Source organism: Anas acuta, chromosome 14 (assembly GCF_963932015.1).
Source record: "Anas acuta chromosome 14, bAnaAcu1.1, whole genome shotgun sequence".
NCBI lineage: Eukaryota > Metazoa > Chordata > Aves > Anseriformes > Anatidae > Anas > Anas acuta.
Window position 1 is genome coordinate 2637978 of NC_088992.1, and position 21953 is coordinate 2659930.

Consider the following 21953-nt stretch of genomic DNA (forward strand, 5'->3'; position numbering starts at 1 on the left):
TATTGATTTCATGTCAATTGCTTTATATTCCCACTTACACAGGGTGAAGGTCATTGATGGAGAGGATACTTAGAAAGCAAAATTAAAACAAACTGTCATCCAGCAGCAGTGAAAATGAAAGTTTTCCTAACAAGCGATGGTGATTTAGAAGACTGCAGCATCTCTAGTTCTCTATGGCGTGGTAGAAATATAACTCTGCTTCTCTTTCTTTCAGCAGCTCGTAAATCCAGCAGGGGCTACACTTAACTTGAGATCAAACGATCAGCAGATGCTGGTAAACAATGAAACATCTTCAAAGTTCATTGTGAAAATTCAGCCTGGGGTAAGAGGGTCAGAGTGGCTCTTCTTCCTGGCAAGAACTGATGTTTGAAGTACAATGACAGATCTCCAGATTAGGTGGCTCTCAATCTTCTTAGCCCTGCTTTTCTTCTATCCTGTTATTAGTTGACAATTGCTCTCGGATTACAGCTGCTTCTCTCTTGCATAAACAACATCCAAGTGAGGCATAACCTAGGAGAGCATCAAACCCAAAGCACCGGAATTGCATCCAGCAATGCCTTTGTATACCCAAGTAAATGGATTTATCCAGTGGAATCACTGCAATCTGCACTGAACAAACTAATTTCACAACACAGTACTGTGAGGTCTTTTTCCTTTATAGACATGCTTGTGTTCTCAGTCATCTCTTGGTCTTCCGTTCTTCTCATCCTATATTGCCTATTTTCTTTTTTTTTTTTTTTTTTCCCTACCCTTCTATTTTCTTATTGCTTTATCCCTGATTACCTTTACCCAGCAGAGACTGAGCACTGCCTGTCTTGGTGCAACTCAGATGTGATCTCCTGCCGTGGCTAGAACTCAGATTAAAGGCACGTTTTACATCTCATTTTGCCTTCTTTATTTTCAAATTCTCCAAGCATGTTCAGCTGCATTTAACTTCTGGTTCTTTTCTCTACACCTGAACTTACAATATTCTCCTTCTCGCTGCACTCTTGAGCTAATAAGAGAGTAATGAGAAGGCACTTAACTGCATTTGAGTTCTACATCAGAATTTCCTAAGGAATAGCCTAAAGCGAGCCCAATATCCAAAATCAAAACTGGGACTCATCTGTCGAAGTCCCTTTGACTACTTGATCTCAGTTGCTGCTTTTTGAGCAGCAGTTCACACCATCAGAAACACGGCTTCATGCAGAATGGATACCAGAATATGGGTAAAGTGTCCGGTTAAATGAGTCACAGCATTTGAATGCGATTAACACAGTCCAACTCTGATAAAACGTTTGATGTTAAAATTGAGAGTACAGTATTTGAGGAGCCATCCTGTGTGTACAGAGGATAAAAGCACCTGAGATGCCTCAGTCAATCCGTTCGAGTGGTGAGTCCCTTGACTTTTTCCAAGCTGGACTTAGGAATCAAATCTAAATTTCAATGGAGGCTGAAAGCCCCGGCCGCCACGTAACGCAGACATGTCTTAATGCCGTATTAGAGCTGGAGGAAAGAGATGAGCTGGCTATCATGTTTGCAGCCTTCTCCTTTGCCCTCATTAATGTTTTATTAATATTTCATATTACATGAAAGCAAATTTTCCTTTGTGTCTGGCATTAAATGCTGATCAATATTAATGTTTGATTCATATCTCCGCGAAAGGGACAGCAAGAGAGCCCAGGAGTGAAATCGGAGATATGATTTACATGAACTTCAATAAGGCTGTTAAAACAGCAAGGCTAGTGAAATAATCAATTGGACAAGGAATTGGCTAACAAATGAGGCCCGGGCTGTGACAGCAGCTGGTTAAAATTCAATTAGGGCTGTGGGAAGGAGGAACTGCGAGCTCGTGTGAACTGTTCCACAGTCTGCAAACAGACTGCACGGTGAGGTAGGGAAACGTGCAGGTGACAAACAGGGCTGCACCCACAAGAAGGGGCCAGGAGACATTTTCCTGCTGCAGCAGCAGAGAGGTTGGCTGCAGAGGAGCTGCAGAGGAGGGATGAAGAAGAGACATTGCAAGGAAGGAAACACCTTAGTTATAATGTGGTCTGGAGAGATTCAGGCTTTGACCAAAGGTCTAGAGGAAGACTTTTGCATTGCAGGGCTGGGGGGGGCTTAGGCAGAAAGACAAACCCTTGTTAGTTTTTGAGGGAAATAATAGAAGTGAGCTTTGGACATGGCTGGAGTAACGTAGTGGGGTGCTGGGGTCTGAGGACAGGCTCGAGGTCTGCTGCTGCCTCGTTAAAACTTGTAGGGTGAGGCGATGCACAGGCACCCCAAGAGGTGGGACTGAGTCAAAGGGGACAGTCTGAAAAAGCCAAGGAAGTCTGTGCCCTGCTGGTGGGTACAGGCAGCTCAGGGGAAGGCGGACAAAAAACTGGACCTGGCAGGAGAGCAGAGACACCCAGAGGATTTATGCTCTGAAGTTATCCTCAGTGCTCCTTCATTTCTGAAGGCACTTACCAAAGGAAGAGTTGTTCGTGTAACCGATATTTCTGGTGAGCACCAACAGACCTCTCCAACTGTTGCCAAAACCAGGGGTTACAGAAGCCCTCCCGCTTCAGGTCAGCATATTCTGTACAGGAAAGAGAAATGGGAGAACAAGAGGGAGAGGTAACACACTCTTGCAATGCATTTTTGGTCTGATACTAAGCCTACAGCATTTTGCAGACAGCCTGGGCAGTTCCCTGGGTCCTGCTGATGCCTTAATGCCTCTCCTGCCCTGCCATACCCACGTTCAGTCCCCAAGACCCGTCTCCTGGAGGCCCATTTAAGACAGAGGGCACAGCAGGATTAAAAGGTTTCTAAGTTGGTGGCTCTACCCCAGTGATAACAGATTGGCACTAACTGACAAATGATTAGAGCTCAACTGTCATGCAAAATGCAAATATGCCCTAGCAGAAATGGAAAATTAACATAAAATCTTTAGGACTGCAGGAAACTTCAAAGCTAATTTGTGTGTTCACCGAAAACTTCAGTCTCCCTGTTAACAGTGTCACAGCACCCCGTTACCCTTCTAATTAGAACAGTGTAGAGGGGCACACACCACAGTCTATAGCTCAGATAACAAAATTATACAGGTCAGGAAGCTGTTGTCTAAGTCATCCTTGGCAATTTTCATTTAGACTCTTCCATTTCTGGGCCTTTCCCATAGCAGGAGAAGACTTGTCTACTCCGTACCGGGCTATTTTCTGTGTATTTAAGAGTTGGAGCCAAGGTGGGTACGATCATTTCTGCTGTGTGACTGTAACTGCAGCTCCACTATTCTCACTTTCAGGTATTAAAGTTCAAGAGTAAAGCACTTTATTTTTCACGTAGACATTAACACATGCATTAGCAGAACTTAAATCCTAAAATCAGTGGAAAAAGGTTACAGCATTTTAGCTGCTTTCTTTTCAAGACTTCAATGTAGTGAACCACTTCACTTTCAAGGTAAGATTTGTGAGTCATTTCAGAACAATTTAAAGCTGGGGCAAATACAGCCCTTCCTGTGCAGACGAAGAAAACTCCCTTGTTGCAGAGTAACGTGCTTTTCTGATTCTGGGAAGGGTTAAAGAAAATGCATCAAGGAAGAGATTCTTAGGAGAGGAATTCTGGGATCATCCTTGGTATGCCACATTTCAGCAGTTAGAAGAAAAAGAAGCAAGACTCACATTTGGTGACTGTTAGGGAAAGCTCTCACTCACACAGCACATTGCAGTGTGCTACTCAATCCTTAGCACTTCAGTAAATATTGGTCTATCCAAAGGATGCACTTTCTTAAGTAAATACTTTGGCAAATTTGCTCTTCAGAGACACGGCTATTCAGCAGTACTCCCTCAAGTTATAGAAATTACTGCTCGGTTGACTGGAACTGATCTAGTTCATCCAAGCTGGGATCCAGCCCCAAGTCTCCAGACCAGTAAAATGGAGCTTGTCGTGGTGGGTCTTCCCCAACAAAGAAGAGCTTCCTAAATGATGACAGAGGAATGCCATTTAAGTGAGGTCCTTGCTGTTCTTTAAAACCCAGACTCTCATAAGAATTTTTTGAACCATTGGCTCAGGCATCTATCAGTTGCAACTCATATTCCTCCTGCTATCCCCTAGGAAAAGCAGTGGCCACCAAACCACAGAGCCATCCCAGCAGCTTCCCTGGCAGAGAACCTCAGCCCAGGGCAATCCCAGCCCTGCGGTGAGTGAGGCCAGTTTTGGCCATCAAGATTCCCCAGGCACCAAGGGGGGATCGAGCAGCATGCATCTGCACCTACATTTACATTGATTTCCAATATCCTTACGGGCAATTTTATGGCCCTCTGTATCCTCTTTGTGCTGCCTTACCATCCCAGAGCTCTAAACACCTTTGAACAGAAGCAGCTCACCCCTAAAAGAGTTAGCCCTCTGCCAGCAGGCTCCAAACTGACCGCTAATAGCACCAAAGGCTCCGAATCTGCATTTTCAATTCCTTACGTACCTCAGTCATTTCAGCTCATCACATAATCCTCTCTGCTCATTACATCTGCTGCGCACGAGGAAAAAAATCACATAAAATTGCTGCCTTATAATCAGCCAAGAGAGCTGTGAAACAGACAAGCTGGAGTTACAGAGAGCATTGTCAGAGCTTTATATTCAAACTAGGAAGTAGTAAAATATTATACAAGTTGTTTGCTTGCAGTTCGTGTCAAAGCAAAAGGGCCCAGGCTAACCTTTGGAGAGGCGAAAAGAGAGAATAAATAGATCATCAGCTCCTGCAGAAAATGTCCTGCCAGTGATCGGGGATTTATGAATTCACACAGAGGCACATCTCCACACAGGGCTGAATTGTCTAGCCATTGTAAAGATAAATATTGCAGATGGGTGAATAATTCACTCATACAAATGTTCACTGAAAACAAATTAACTAGCTTGTGTGTACAGGGGATGTGAAATTGTAACGGTTATTTCACAGAACGTTTGAGAAGACAATCTCCAGTATTCATCCAGCCTACCTCAGTAAGCGCCTAAGCCACCAAAATCTCCAAAAACTGTTTTTGGAGGCTCATCTGATGTTAACTTCCAGGTACCTAAAGGGATGTTAATTTGATCATCGCTGTGCACACGCAGAAGGCTGCAGCTCTGACAGCTGGCGCTGATCTTTCCAGGAGAAAACAGGCGGCTGTATTTCAGACTGAAATGTCAATACCAACACCTCCTTAAAGTCAGGTGGGATCAGAGGGGATTTTAAAGCACAGGCAGGAGGGGGGGGCTCAGCTTGCCAAAAGTTGCTCGCGCTGCGTGCCCACCACCAAGGGGAAGATGCTTCCCTCACCCTGCAGGCGTTTATCACCAGCCAGATTAAGTCCATAAAAAGGGGATTATGGGCAGTCCATTTGCAGCACAACACAGACATAAAACTGTAATAAGTTACTGAGATAATGAGGCAGCAGGCCATAAAAACCCCTGCCTACAAAGAGAAGTCCCTGTTTCCAGAAGCAACAACCTGTTTTAAAGCACACCTTCCCCGTGAGCACTGGGAGCAGCTCCTCGTAACCACTCTCACCATTTGGTCCGGTCCACTCAAGGAGGATCCCCAAAGGTTGGCAGCTAAAACTATGTTTGTTCTCTGTGCTGTCTGCCTGGTTTTCCTCTGAAATCCTATTGCATTCCCCACTGCAACCCCAGCTCAGGACTTGGACAGCAAACACATCTCCCAGAATTCGACCTCAGCGTTGGTTGGAGACTGTTGATTTTACTACTGACCTGAAGGGGACGCAGACCTCCACAGATCTACAAATACTAATTTGTCCCTCTGAGCTCAGCTTGAGAAAGTAGCAAAACACTTAGGTGAAGGAGAGCCTTGACCAACGAATGCTTGTTCTTGAAGTTTGTCTACTATAAATAATACTTCAGCACAACATTGCTTATAATATTCTGCATAACACAGCACAAATTCAATCAAAATAAATGGTTTGTGATAAAAGTTACACAAGGTGCGTAAGAAATCCCCCTCCACAATGGAGTTGCATCCTTCTTACCTTGACCAATATCCACAGCTCCCCACTGGCCAGGCTGTACTGGAAATGTCCTGCTTTATTTTTCCAGCCTCCTTTGTTATTTGACTTCACCTTCACCCTGATTCAAAAAGGAAAGCTCTTAATCAAACTTAGCATTCACAAAAGGAGCATTTCCAAGACAGACCTGTGTAAACACACGGTATCTCAATTACCCTCCAATAGCTGTACTATTTTTTGTTTGAAATGTTGCTCTCCCATGGCCTCCACCGTCCTATTCATCACAGCGACCCTTCGAAGGCTTGCGCTGTGCTAATAACAGGAGAGGCATTTCTGGAGCACAGCGGAGCTGCCCATGATATACGCCAAATGCCGAACGAAAATATTTTATTTTTGCACCAGCCGATATATGAGATGCAACTACAGGGATTTAAATACGATACTCAGGCTCATTAGCAAAGCAAGCATAGATAACAAGGATTTACTGAACGTTACTGTCTGACTTGGCCAGCTTTCCCAGAGGGATCGTTAAGATGGTAAGCGAGTATTTTGTCTGTATATTTGGGGGAATTAAGTCTGCACTCACGAGTTCCTGCGACTTCAGCAAAAAAAAAAAAAACAACCCTCCTATATTTGAGTTTTGCATGTTGAAAACTCAGAGGAGTACAAGCGCAGTGATTGCATGTGAAGGACTCTTTAAAACGACTGGGCCCGCCAGGTGCTTGGTGTGTTGCCGTCAGCTCTGGCACAGCTGAGTCCTGCAGCCTGCCCGCGGCGCTGTCCCCAGCCAGCACCTGCCAAGCTTTGGGCTTTAGCTCGCTCTGAAAGCCAGCTGCAGTCACAAATGCATGGCCTGTAAGGAGGTCTGCTTCATTTCCTTGCAAATATCTATTTATATATATATTGATATATAAAAACCAACACATTTCAACACATTGTGTTTGCTGATTGTCACCACATTGCTGTGCTGCTTATTTTGTTGTGTGTTGATTCCCACCTTGCACTTGTTTTTATGCAAAAATAACCCCTGGAAGTTGCATCACGTGCATTTTGTCAGCTAAGTGGTGAGATATAAGATTACCTTAGAGTACAATTTTCCTTTTCTTTTTATTTTTTTCCAGCACATTAACCCAGATCCTCTCCCTCACTCTAAGCCCACCTTCAGAGAGCTTTGCAAGGTCCTTTTGGACATTTTCCTCTTGATCCTTCTCTTTTACCCATATTAGTATAATGCCCAAGTGATAGGGCACAGGCCACAGAAGTCACTTGTGATAATTTATTAATGGGTCTGCAACAAATGAAAGGTCCAAATTTATTTATTTTTTCCCCAAGTCCTGGACTGACAATGAGGCTTTTATATGCTTGAACTGCACTATGCTTCTCTTTGCCTTTAATCTCCATTTGCAGGGAGGTTCAGGAAAGGTTGGTATTAGAGAAATGTTCAGTTTAATTCACGTTTGTGAATTGCTGTCAAAATACAGCGCTGTATGTTTAGTGAGGGTGACTTGAATATTATTGTGGCTTCAAATAATACGTAAATAACAATGAGACAAAGTGACATCTAATAATGATCATTGTGGCTCTATGGCATCTACTTAGAGCTAATTTTTGCCCTTTGATTATGTTACAGAGCTTTGTTTGCCTGCGTATAAGTAAAACATGATCCAACTCAGCTCTATATATCGATCCCAGGGTGCCTAATATTAACAGGTTTTCAAGTTTTTTAAGGTCAACATCAAGTCCTTTTGGACACAGGAGTTCAATTCATGGCACAGGCAGCGAGGTTTGCATGGAGAGCTCCAATCTTTTATTAACCCTGTGAATGTAGTTGGAGAACAAAAAGCTTTCAGGCACAAGAGCTCTTCTTTAGCTCGGAAACTTTGCATTGTGAAGAGCCATTCAGCCTCACTACAGCTGCATCACCACTGCATTTGCACGGCGGTAAACCTTTAGCAGAAACCATTTTCTTTTTCAAAAGTGGCCATTTTCCCCCAGAATTGCATTAAACAGAGCAGATTTCTTTATCACTCCGTTAGGTCAGCGAGGGCACATCTTCGCAGCACCATGGAGGACACTACAGAGACGTTGGAAATAGCATTGACCCAAGGTGGTACAGAGAGCTCGGGACTGTGCAAATACCAGCATGGGTCCCAAATTACACGCCTGTATTGGTTCGCCGGTATAATCAGCTTTTTATGTGGTTCTCCTGCTCCCAGTTTTAAAATGACCTTGTCCTTTGGGGAGGACAGACATGCCCTAAATTTGATAGCTGCTGAGAATGGCGCAGTGTCAGTAAGCTTTGCTCGGCGCTGGGACAGATGCAGAGGGCCGGTCCATCCCTGCTCTGCATTGTAGCCCCGACTGTAGGACTAAAAATTGTTGCCTAGAACACACATCTTCATTTTGGGGTTTCTTTCCTCACTATAAACATTTGAAGATGCATGTCGTGGTTTAACCCGGCCGGCAGCTAAACACCACGCAGCCGTTCGCTCACCCTCCCCCCTCCCTCTCTGGGACGGGGGAGAGAAATGGAAAGTGAAGCCCGTGAGTTGAGATAAAGACAGTTTAATAAGACAGGAAAATAATAATAACAAAATAATAATAACAATAATAACAATAATAATAATATGGTGATAATAGGGAAAATAATAATAATATGTACAAACAAGTGATGCACAATGCAATTGCTCACCACTCGCTGACCGATGCCCAGCCTAACCCCGAGCAGTCCGGCCCCCTCCCCCCAGCTAGCCACCCCTATATATTGTTTAGCATGACGTCAGATGGTATGGAATACCCCTTTGGCTAGTTTGGGTCACCTGTCCTGGGTCTGTCCCCTCCCAGCTCTTACTGCACCCCCAGCCTGCCCGTTGGCAGGACAGAGCAAAAGGCTAAGATGTCCTTGGCTTAGTATAAGCACTGCTCTGCAACAATTAAAGCATCGGGGTGTTATCAGCACTCTTCTCATCCTAAGCCAAAACACAGCATTCCACCAGCTACTAGGAAGAAAATTAATTCTGTGCTAACTGAAACCAGGACAATGCACCTAGCCAGTTTTCATCGGTTAAAGGGACAACAGAAAGCTTTTGCTCCTTATAATTCCCATTTCAAAGCAAACTGATCTCCTGTTACAGCCAGTTGGGGAAAAATCAGTTTTCTGCTTAATCAAGCCTTCCCATCAATCAGGTTAATAGGAGGGTTAGCACATCTCCTAATTATAACTACTAACATTTGTAGGCTTGCTATTGATGAACGCTCATCCCACCCCATCATGTTAAATCACCTCTGGGCTGTCTGACGAGTGAAGCAATGTGAGCAGTGTGCGCAGGGCTCCTGGTCCTCAGGCTGGTACCCTATAGATGTGATGCTCAGAGATGAAGAGGCAGTGCCCCCAGCTGTGTCACCCCCACGCAGAGCTTTCCTCACTTCATTTAATAACCTGCCACTGGAGCCAGGGCAGCCCCTTGTCAGGCTTTTCCAGCCTTGGGCTACAGCGATGAGCTCACAGCGAGAGAGGTCAGGCTGGAAAGGAAGAGCACACACTGGCTTCGAGGCCAACAAGGAAATACCACAGAGCCCCAGGTCTCCAGTCTATAAACAAAACAACTGGTACCACAGGTACTAAAAAATGACGTGATTAATCGCAGTCATTCAGCTCCAACTGAATACTCAAGTGTATAAAAACCAGCAACATAACATGGTTGTAAGCCCTCATAGACTGTGCAAGCACGGGCAAATATTCCCTAGCAGACTCCCAGTGCGAACATATAATGCTCTCCGGGGGGAAGAAATACAATTATTTCACTTCTCAGATTTATTTCAGAATTTGCTTAACCTAATAGACAAGTGGCACGGCCATCCCTTTGTATGTACTGCTGCACTGCCCTGTGTTCTCCAAGTGTCCATCTGACAAATTCGGCTGTCAGTTATTTTCAGAGTTGGCAATAATTTTCCAACAAAGTGCATAATCACCGCATATGCCTCTTAGGTACATATTCTCATGCCTTTCTATAGGATTCGCCCACTTCTCTCATTAATACAAACCAAGCTATGTGATTAAAATTAATGTTTCAGTTCCAAACTGTCCCCTATCCATTAATCTCGTAATAGTCAAGAGTGTCTTGAAGAATACCTATACTGCAGATCTTGGGTTGAGTTTTTAAAAGTGCTATTAATAGCATATACTTATCAAAAAGTAACTAGTTGGCACTTACACTTGCACCTTCTTAAACTTTAATAACTTCAATAATGTTGTTTCAATTTAGCTTTCAAAGCATCGGAGAAGCCTCTCTTGTTTGAGCCCTTGCCTGAGGCATCGCACCAGGGAGGAGTTGGCCAAGAAGGCGAATGCCATCAACAACAAAGACACACAAACAGCTGAACAGGATGCTCCCTGCTCACATAAGGTCCTCAGACCTGCATTTGTTTCACAGAGCAGATGCAATTTCTCAGCAAAGACCATGCCTTGCTATAGCAACTGGCTCATACTGAACGTCCTCCAAAGATGGGCACGGTTCTCGTGTGGGTAGTGTTGCAGGATCCTACATCCAGCCACAGACCCCGAGCAGAACAACCCCCTTGTCTACACCAGCAAGGCACCAAGCCAGGGGGTGCCAGTTGGGCAAACCAGCTGCTCTGGTGGCTACCAAAAGCAGGCAGGCAGGGCCATCTATTTCTGCTATTTGGATTGAGGTGCTGGAGGTCTCAGCTGAGACACTGCCAAGCACCGAGAGGTGCCTGGGCAAATAAGACTTGGTGACGGCACCAAGTGGGCTTTTGTGCTTGATTTCTAAACATAGCTTGCAGGAAGGTGGAATTTAAATCACTGCTTAGCATTGACCTAACTGTACTTCCTCAGGAGTCAATTTATTTTCATTACCTAGACCAGTGACACCAATGCTGAGTCCTTTGAAATAGCCCAGTCCAGGTGTTTAGAGAAGCCAGAGCAGGCTTTTAAGTGAGTATTTACACAACCAATGAAAACTCTTCTGCCAAACCTGACTCCTGAAAGTCTAATAAATATTACGGTCAGAGTCTAATGACTGCAGCCTGCCTCTGTCCTCCTGCAGGCTACGGGAGGCTCAGTTGAGGCTGATAAAGGCAGGTGATTGTGGGAAGGATGCAATAACTCTCACTTTTTTTTTTTTTTTGAGATGTAATTACATGAGACAAAATTTGTTCATGGCATCTGTGGGCATATTCTTGAAACAAATAATAGATTACAAAACACAGTATGAGTGGTGGAGCTACCTGCAAATAGGAGGGGAAAAAGCCAGTATCCCAAACAAACCACCTGAAAGGCTCCATCTAGCTAGGTTATTTTCCTCAGTATCTCCCTACATCAAAAGCCCGTTCCCCACATTCACCCACTGGCAATACTCACATTGAAAGAAAGACCTTTCATTCCCGAGATCTCCTCTTGCTTATTCCTCAACTCAAGTCAGTCCAATTTGCTTCAGAAGTTGTTCTGTTGTATCATGTGGAATGATCATTTCAGGAGCAGATGGAGCAGGGAGCTGGAAATAAGAGGAAGATCAGATAAACTCTTAAGAAACAAAGATTGTTTTCATGCAAATTCCCTTTAATAAGAAAGGTGGAGAAGAGCTCTGAACAGAAACTACTGTGCATGAAGAGCTGCTCAAAACATAATTGCTTCTAGATATAATACTTCTGAGCCTTTTCTAGCAACTACAAACATTTCCTTAAACATCCCCCCTTCTTTCACAGTATTTTCCACTGACTTTAATAAAGTGCTGTGTAACCGTCTGAGTTTGGGAAGCATTTGCACAACAAACAGAAGTCACCGGGAGGGGAAAAAAAAAAAAAAAAAAAAAAAAGCTGTTCATTGCTGGCAGGTGTTTCTAGGCAGCTTTTACAGAGTTTAATTTGGTAGTTTTCCAAGCTGACTCACATTCGCCTGTAATACAGATACCTCTGATGCCGTTCTTAGTGGTGTACACATACAAACGCGCATGTGTAAGGGGAGTGTGGAACCTCAATACTGCATTTTGCCTCTCAGAGCAGAAGAGCTTTTGAATTAGTGAAAGGAAGTTGCATTTGTATCAAACATCTGAGGCTGCTCCATTTTTCTGTTTTCTCAGACATACCAAAATAATAAACTGAAACATTAATTGGGAGGGGGCTGGAAATCACCGTATACCTTTTGGTCTTCGGAAGCTAAGAACTAAATTACTGTAATTGGCAGTTTATTAACAGGAAAATTATGCTAAACAGCTTCATGTTGCTGTCAGGAATTATATTCAGTAAGCTATGAAGATGGGGCCCTTGGTGTAACATTTGCATTTTCTCATTTAGAAAGAACAATGCTAATAGATGAGTGAAGCATGTACAAATTATATACCAAAGAACATTTGCATAGCTGTAAAAAGGCTATCTTGATACCAGAGTGATTAAGCCTGTTATTCATTAAGATACAGTATAGACTAAGGGGGAAGGGGAAGTAGGGAACACATTAACTTTCTTTCGAGGCACATATAAAATGAACCCCAGTCCAAACCACTTGAATTTCAAGCAGAACTAGGCTATAATAGGTTCTGATTATATTGTGTTTATTAAGCAGTACTAGTATCAGGGTTTTTTCCCTGTCTTGGATAAGGTCCGAAGATGGGATGACGACCACTGCTGTTACACACATCTTTATTTCAGCTGCCACCTCCCCACACCACTTGCCTCCTCAGAAGCCCTTTTTGCATGCTTTGCTCTATTAGCAATTTCCACTACCTGTCCCGTCACCTTAGCAGCTGACATTTCCTAAAGGAGGATGACTTTAAACATCACCAATACCTATAAGCTGGAAGGAGGACAACGGCAAAGCAGGAGAAAACTGGGTCATTTGAATGCCCTGATGAAAACCAAGAGGGACAGCACACTAAGTGACATGGGCTGCCTCCGTGAAACCAGGACACGGTGTCCTGCTCTCCACTTGTACAGAGCTGTCTTCTCTTCCAGGAAGCTCTGAAGCACAGAGGGTTCAAATAAGTTATTCAGTAACTCCAACATTTGACTGAGGAGAAATGATTTGGCTGAAATTAAGCGTCATTAAGATTTGAGAAATCCTGCGTAAAACAGCTTTTGCAGAATTAATCATTCTGTTTCTCAGCCTGAGAGCAAGGCCCCTACAAAAATGCCTGTAAATCATTGCAATTTATTTATGAAGATGACCTGGAGGAATTTAATTCAGGCCACGGGGCTTTGAAGGGGAGGAGAGGTAAAGGCAGAGAGCAGGAGGAGCTGCAGCAGGGCCGTCAGGCTGTCACTGGGCTGTGGGCCCGGCTCACCTCGTTTTGAGGACTCAGATGCTGCTTCCCAGAATGTTCCCTGTGTCTCAGCACAGGATATTTCATATGTTTTTACAACAGAGGCAGCATTACCAGAACATAAGTAACTTTTGGAGGCTGGCTGCTAGCTGAGGCACCTTTCAAAGCACTTCGGTGCTCTGCTGGGTTTTCGGCTCTGGAACTGGCACCAGGCGGAGGCCGGCCTTGCTGTGAGGCTGCTGCAGAGTGCCTGCACAGCACAACTGGAGCAGAGTGAATTATTTACAATGAATAAGGCACTTGACAAATTCAGCTTCATTCTTTGCTGGCAGAATACCTTCCAGCAGAACACCATTTCATCCGAAATAAGTCGTTATTCAATTAGCTTTCACAACTCCGCCTCAGCCCCTTTGCTCCTCGCTGCTCTGTTCAGGCCGGGTGGTGTTAGCCCGACTTCACACAACACACAGGGTGTGTGTCACGGCTCCTGCCCCTGCATGAAGCAGCGTGCTTGATCCTGCACACAGCCACTTGCAAATAATGATGCAGGGCTCACTTTTCCCGCATAATCAGTTCACAATCCGGTACCAACATCTTAATTAGGCCCGACCCCTGGAGTATTTGACTTAACATCATTTGCCAGCTCCAAAATATGGTTACATCCACAGTGCAAATAACTATCCTCCCAGCAGCTGTAGTCTCTGTATTTGACTAATTTCAATGTTGTTCTCTTATAATGCAGCCAGTGTAGACTGGGATCCTCCTGCAGCTCCAGGTCCCTGACTGCAGCTCCCTGCCTGCATCTCCGCCTCAGGTACGCCTGCGTCAGGGCCAAAGCTGTGCTTACGCTCACTTAAGATAACCTAATTAGTTAAATTAGGCTGAAAGCCACTTCATGCAGCTCACTCTGGACGAGCCACCTAATTATATGCCCAGCAGACTTTCTAGGGAAGCTTTCCCTGTCCGTGCTGAGCTCCCTGCGCTCACTACCAGACATACTACAACTAGCTTGGATCCATCTGCATGGGCTTCAGTCGCACCTTTATCTCTAGGAAAGACACCAAAAGCAGCAGCAGGGGAACAGTCAAGATCACAGGCCGAGCGTGGACCACAGAAACCATCACTAAATTTAGACATGAAACACTTCATCAGGGGGTGACAGATCGGGTTTGTGAACAGGACAGTATCACTGAGCGGCAGGCTGAGGCTGCTCCCTGAAGCACAGTGCAATTTTACTCCAAAGAAAGCATCCCATGCATTATGCAAATAATTTACTGTGTTGTTTTTTGTTGTTGTTGTTGTTTTTTGAAATGCTGCATGACAGGAAAAATGAAACATGTCAGATGTTAGGCACGACACTTAAAGCACTGCTGGAAGGAATACAGATAATACAGCAAGTAAAGTGATATAAAAGAAGAGCAGCCTAGCATCAGTATTTTTCAGTTAAAGCTTCTGAAGCAGTTTGTTTTATTTTTAAGACCTAAATCCAACCTATAACTATATAATGTAGTACCATCACTTTTGAAGCTAAAACCATTATTTGTCACAAGCACATAAAAAAATAAATTAAAAAAACACACACACACACACCCCACAACCAAGCTTAGCATTCAAACAACTTTAGATTGCTTTGGTAAAATGAGCGTTCATACCAAAGCAGAGATGCTGGAAGTAGTTGGTTTTCCCCTCTCTGGATGATCGCAGTGGTCAGGAACAGGGTCCCAGCCCACGTGCTCCCCACCTGAGGGAGGGACCGACTCATTCTGCTGTTTCGTCTCACCCTGAAGCTTATCTTCTTCCCCCAAATTCCTCCCTATAACTATGCTTGTAATAAACTAACCTCACAGCAACCTTCTCTGAACCAGCAGTGGTGAAATAGCTGCAGCTGAATTATGGGCAGCCCGTCGCACCATCTGAGACTGTGGGAGCCCTGCCATTAGTTTTAACAGGTATTTAGCTGCCATTCGCTCCCACAGAAATTCCTCTGTTTCCTTAATACACTGAATTACCTGGGAACGTAGGGGCTGTGATTCAGTTTTTATCTGATGTCCTCTTTTGACCCTATAATGTGATGCTTTGTAGCAAAGGCCACGCTGTCCTAGGGGAGTTCAGTAACTGCCTTTAACGGGGAAGAGCACTCCCACACTTGGAAGAGAAGAGGGCACAGATGAAGCAGAGCCAAATAGCCACAGAGACCATCTCGAAAACCAAAAAGTAGCCCTGCTTTGACATATAGGGGGCAAAAGGATTTCAACTTTCCCAATTATCAGATTTACGATGGAAAGGCAAATGATGTTAGTCACTTTATTAAGCAGAAAGAAGTTCTTCCCAAGATTTAGCCAAATGCTTTTGCTTTATCAGGTAAAATTTCAGTTATTACAAGGCTCCACACTGAATTCTGTGTGTAGCCCAGGCTTTAAACAAGTGCACACACGGTTTTAGTCACTATGGTATTATTTTTAAACTTTTGTGCATTAGAAAATCTGCAATAAATCACATTTTAATTAACTTTATATTAAAACTTGATTACGCAAAGATCCTGGAAGTTGTTTATGAAGTCTGTCAGCCTCCAACATGGGACAAAACTTGTGCAATGTTTATCTTCTCCAAAATACTACTGACCTTGCCACAGCACAATGCGGGACTGACCCTCAAGAGCACACGAGGACTCTGCCCAGCCCCAGTTTGCACCAGTTTATACCAGCACCATCCTGAGTCCCAGCAGACAGAGAACAAAGTAACCCCTCTCACTTCTCCTGTTTTGCCCATGACCTGCTCACGGCTTTCAGAGATGACACGGGGTTAGAGCAAACAGCAATAGCAGGCACGATCTACTGCACTGAAAGGCAAAACTCCTGTTGACTCAAGGGAGAGGAGGATTAGGACTTGTGGTTTTTCATTTTATTTTGAATGTTTGCAGAGGTCTCTTGCCATAGTCGCATTATTTGTACATGCATTAGCACTGAGACTGGCTATGTAATTAGTTTCTGTCATTAATAGTTGCTGACGAACACATTCAAATCCACACTGCATTGGTCTTAATATTTCATATACACACAAACACAAAATATTGTCACCCAAGCAGGAAAAAAAAAAGTTGGCTTACTCAGGCAATCTTCAAACACAGCCAGCCACACACCTCCACTGATTCCCAGCTAGGATTTATGCAGACTTATAAAACAAAAGGAGAAACAATAAAAATAGATGAAAACGCTTATACAGTATTTCAGTCCTACTCATTAAAGCTGATCACTGCATTACCTTTGCATGGGGAACCTTAAAAGCTCTGCAGTGGCTTTGCCAGCAGACTACAGCAACTTGCCACGACCTTAAAGCCAACTAGCCACGACACCTCACATTTGATTTGTGATGCCAAACATTCAAGGTTATAGAAATGTTAATTTTTAGAAACAGTCTAAAACAATAAAGAATTTAACCACGTCCTTAATTTTACACAGTGTCAGCACAGGAGATTTAAAAAGCAATAAACAAACTTGTTACTGCAATAGAATCGAAGAGGAATCATAAACTCACTATAGTTACAGAGCTAAAATATGGTGTGGGGAATGGACAATGGCAACATTTATTCAATAAAACTCATTTATATGTAAAAGATTGAATAAAAATATATAGTATTATGCAGCCACAACAAATTACGCACGTGAAAAAAAATGGTCTACAGGCAAGATGTTTTATATTATGCATGCAAACACCATAGCTGTACAGGCAAAGGTGTTAACCACATCTGCAACCCAGCTCTAAACTGCTGGAGAAGTGATGGGAATCATGGCACTAGCCATACAAAGAATGACATTTTAATAGTTTTCTGTAATAAGCCAACTGCTAGAGCTACCGCTATTTACTGTTTGTCTCCTTCTGTTGAGATATAAAACCAGACCCCTATCTGCTTATGAAATCTAAATATCCAAAGGCATTTTCTCCAAGAACGATGGTGTATTAATTCTGGTGGCTGGGTCAAATTTCAGCCCGGGTAATTGCTTTTTGCTAAGACATAGTTAAACTTACTATTTTAATTTAAAGCTGCTCCTCTGCAGTCTCTTGCCTGTGCTATACGCAGTTACTGTATACTTTCGAGCAATCCCCATTGTAGGGATCAGTATTTTAACACATTATCTGCATCCTGCTAGGATTTACCTGAGCTACTAAAATTACAAAGGCCTTATCTATAAGGAAAGGTCACCTTCATTTCCCCTGCCATGAATTTGGCCTTCACATTTGCAGTATCTAAAATCATTTCTGGATGCATTATACTGACTCAGACCAACAGGTAAGAGATGCTACAGGTTTTTCTATTCAGATATGTCCCTGGTGTTAATTCAGGAATTGTCTCAGGGTAACAGCGCTGCAATAAACATTTGGGGAGCGCCCAGCCAGGTTTGCAGTCATGTTAACTAGCTACCTTGTGGCAATCAGTCAATTAACTCAAGGTGAAGAAATAGTGAAGACAAGTCCGCAGATAAAAGTAAACAATCTGTGCTAGAATCGTGGAGGAGAAAGTGAAATTCCATTTCCAGGGCTGTCAGAGAGGTTTAAGCAATCACTCAGGAGAAGAGTTTTCTTTTTTTCCCCTTTGTTTTTCTTTATTTTCTCCAGGCTAAGGGTTTCCATAGATCTTCTCATTGATCTGAAGTGGCCAGGGGCAGAAAAAGCCAATTTTGGCTGCATTATCCTGTCTCTCTTCCACTACAGCTTAACACAAAGAGAAATGCCACACACACCCCGGAACGAATCCATGCCAAAGGCTTGCTGCAGGAAGGAAGATTCGAGGCTGGTGCTTCCAACCTGAACATCAAACGCTGCCGTGCTGGTGGGGCTGAGCTGGAGCCTCTGCTCCCCATGCAGCTCCCAAAAGTGGCTGAAGGAGCGACCTCAAAAAAAAAGCATTTATTTCCCCTTACCACCTAGACTTCTTTTCCATTGTCTGATAGAGAATTTGAAAGTATTTCCTATATTAACCAAGGCGCTGGGGTTGGCAGCCCTGCCAGGGAGCCAGTGGCTCTGTTGGTGCTGGAGACCTTGCATAAACTGGCTCGTGGGACTGAACTTCCTTTTATGAGATGAGCACGAACGTTTTGTGGCTGAGGAGCTGTCATCTGCTGCCTTCCATCTCCCACCAAATCCTCCTGGCAGAGAGGATAATCTGGGGGCAGAGGATCCCAAACCCCTGCTGCTGACAGATGGCACCCAGCCCCCCATGGAAAGAGGGCTTCGGGGCCACAAATACCCCTGGTACAAGAAGTTATTTTCATTTATAAATCTCTCCTTGCTTGCACCCTACTCAGAGGATAAATGCTGAGCCTTTCTGTAGCTCTTCCCAGGCTCTGGCTCTGCATGCAGGTACCCCTGGTACACCTGGGCAGCCACCCAGTGTCATTTTTGCAATTAAAGCCCCTGACCTAGACTTTCCCATTTAACTTGCTGTAGCGGAACTAGTTTCTGTTCTTCCTTTAATGCGGCTGCTGGTCTTTCAAAGATCTTGGTTTTGTCTCAAAAGCCAGCTGGGGGTGGACTCTTCAAACAGAGGCAAAGGAAAAATTGTCATGGGGAAAGTTAGCTAAACTTTAACTCAAAGACAAGTTTCTGCTTCAGTTTGGAACAAATATTGAGACCTGCTTTATTACAAAGCGACTCTGCCATATTGCCTAGGGCTTATTCCTGGCTTGACACATACATAGTTAATTTCTTGGCCAAAAAAAAAGAATCCTGGGAAGAGAAAAAAATTATCATGTGTCATATTAAATGAGAAGATCATAAATTGCAAGGTAGAAGATTGGATTTTTTCTGTCTTTATTTAATCACAGTAACTGCATTCACGCTGTAGACTGCAATACGATGGGGCCGTCCACATTTGGAAAGGAATGACTATAAAAATACCAGACCAACCAGATCAAGAGACACTTCAGTAGAAAAGTAAATTCAGATGGACCAAAACCTACAGCCTGCTTTGCCCACTGAGCATTCACATGTACGGAAACTGACTTTCAGACTCAGCCATACATAAATGGCACTGCCCAACTGATCCTTGCAATTTGTGACTGAATTCTACTAAAAACATAATCTTTTGCTGGTATATTCACAGCCACTGACATAATAGTTTGGCCCAGTTAAGTGCTCAGGGCAGGAATCTGTAGAGGAGTTGTGTAGAATGGGAAAGCATGGGGGGCTGCTGTATGGAGGGATCATAGGAGCATCCAACAGGGTCTGTCCTCAGGGGCAGCTCTGCTGGAGAAGAACTCTGGTCTGTTCTGGAGTCACATTTAATGGCTTAAGTCTTGAGGATCTTGCTGATTGTTGAAAGCAAGGATACCAGAAATGGGACCACCCAAGAATTGGAAATAAAAGAGGCCATCTGATTGCAACACGGTAAGAAAAGTCTTGAACTTTGGTCTTGCTGCTGTAAGCTATACATCATTTGGCTGCATATATTCACGTAGCTTGAGACAAGAAATAGGCACCATGAGCTGGTTTTCTCAGCTTTGTTTGCTTTCACATTTAAAGTAATGAATAAACTTTTGGGCACTGACTCTGGAAACAAGAAACACACTCATGAGATTATGTGCAGCTCAATAGTCATGGGACAGGAGAAATAAAAGGATTCACATTACGAATTTTATCATGACTTACTGTTCACTTATCTGAAAAATAGTTGGAGTCATAATTAGCCAGCTTTTCAGTGCTTTAAGGTACAGAGATTTCTATCTGCTGCACACCTTAGAATTTGCATTTTAATGGGCTAAAGATATATATCAGTAGCAGCACCAACGGATGCTCTCATCACTGGTAATAATACAACATACAGCTTAGGAGACTAACCTATCCAGCGTACAGCAAGTTTGATCAATGAAGAGCAAAAAGCGACCAAAGCAAGTCATATCTAAATGTCACTGTACTGATGTGCCTCTAAATAACAAAACCCAGGCTGCAGGTTAAGGTTAAAGCATATTAATGCCATGAACACACAAATGGTTCAGCTAATTGTGGTGGATATGGGGTTCATAGTCACTTGTGGAATTGTAGGAGAAAAAATTCAATACAAACGTAGGCTACTTATGGGTGGAGAGTAGAGTTTGCATCCACCCAGATTCCTAAACATCATATAACAGTGTTTTGCTTTTTGAGAAACAAAGAGCCTTGGCTGTAAGTAAAAGAGCACATTATCCTGGCTTCTGTTTCCTTTTAATTCTAGACCTATAATAAAACTACTTACTGCGAGGAAGGTTTTTTTCCCTTCAGCTTTTAGGAGAAAACCTAACCTCTCATGACCTGAGAGCAACATTACTTCTCTTTCAGTATAATTTGCACAACCAGCAAAGGGAAGGAAAAATAATACAAATCTGTCAGAAGAACAAGCTACTGGTAAACAACCTTAACATCATTTCCATAGGACCATTTTGTGGCTTGCCTAGGAGCTCTAGGGATAGCCCACAACTGTTGGCCCATGCAGCACATAACCTACAGCAAACCGGAGTTTTGGAGGTGTGTTAACTATCATCATTTCCATACTGTACTTTTTCCATACTATCCCAAAGTACTATGAAGAGAGGTTTAAAAGAAAAGGCAACAATAGAACATACACGATGGAAAGAGTGAAATGCAAACAGTTGAATTGTCTTTTCAAGAAGAAAACATGAATAACATGAAGTATGTATCATCATTGTTTGTGGCTACAGATAGTGCCCAGATCCTAATTCCCTGAAAGCTTAATGGAAATAGAAATGATTTTCAGGAGGTGAGTTGCCTTCTCTAGACAGGGAAATACAATTGGCACTCATGACATTATAAACTGTTAATTTCCTTAAGTTTCCTTAAGCAGACATCAGTATTTTAGAAATATAATTATTCAGAGTTTTACAAGTGCCAGTTTCACCACCAAAGTGGTACTGCAGGCAGGTTGGCACTGACACAAGGAAAGGAGCAAGGAAGTGGCCACAGAAAAAGATGTGAAATACTACAATAACAGGTGACGGAGACCTTCTGACACAGAAAAGGCTTCATCTCCAGATGATATATTCCCCTGATGAAAAGAATTAGACAAAATGACATATTTTCCTCTTTAAACATCAAAAGAAACATTTAGCTTGGGAAGATAGGATTAAACATGGATTAAGTTCACTCTTGAAGTTGTCACTTCATGGCTGGAAGGGACCAGGGAGCTGAGCTTCCTCCTCCTGCTGTGTTTCCTGACAAGAAACTTCTCCGACATCCCTTCCAGTTTCAGTTGTGCTTAATTGCAGTCCCACCGCTTCCATCTGCAAAGGGGAGCCGGAGCTGCCCTCTCTTTGTAAGCTGGGGAAAATCAGGTGTAAGCAGTCGACACATTTGAATAACAGCAGGTAGGGAGTGCACTTAAAGCAAATCCAGAGCTATCCTGTAGCAAGAATCTTAGAGTATTCCTAGCAAGCAGTCTCCAAAGAAAATCTGAACATTTCGTGTTTTTTGTGAAGCTTTATAGTAAATGCTTGTAAATCAAGGGCAAATAATTCAACAGCAGGAGAACATAATAAAACCTCTAAAGCCTTTCAAATGATCAGGTATTCCTGGAAGTGGAAAGAACATCTGAAAGCCCCAACATTTCGAGGACTCTTCAATGGCAGAAAGTTGCCTTAGAGACCAGAATCAGCCCCAAAGAAAACAACAGATGCACAACTTTATGTAGGGTTTTGATTAAGGCTGGCCAGAAAACAAAAAACTCTTCATAAAATTG

At 43.3% G+C, this 21953-nt stretch overlaps 1 long non-coding RNA gene across 1 annotated transcript in view; it reads right to left on the reverse strand.

Moving 5' to 3' along the window:
* Window positions 1-1479: 1479 nt before the first annotated feature.
* Window positions 1480-21953, reverse strand: part of LOC137864418 (uncharacterized) — a 44711-nt gene continuing 24237 nt past the window's right edge. Inside the window, exons 5-7 of the long non-coding RNA XR_011101498.1 lie at window positions 11335-11467; window positions 5976-6072; window positions 1480-2560 (exon numbers count right to left, since the gene is read on the reverse strand). This is a non-coding gene — a long non-coding RNA (uncharacterized lncRNA). The remainder of the gene's footprint in view (window positions 2561-5975; window positions 6073-11334; window positions 11468-21953) is intronic.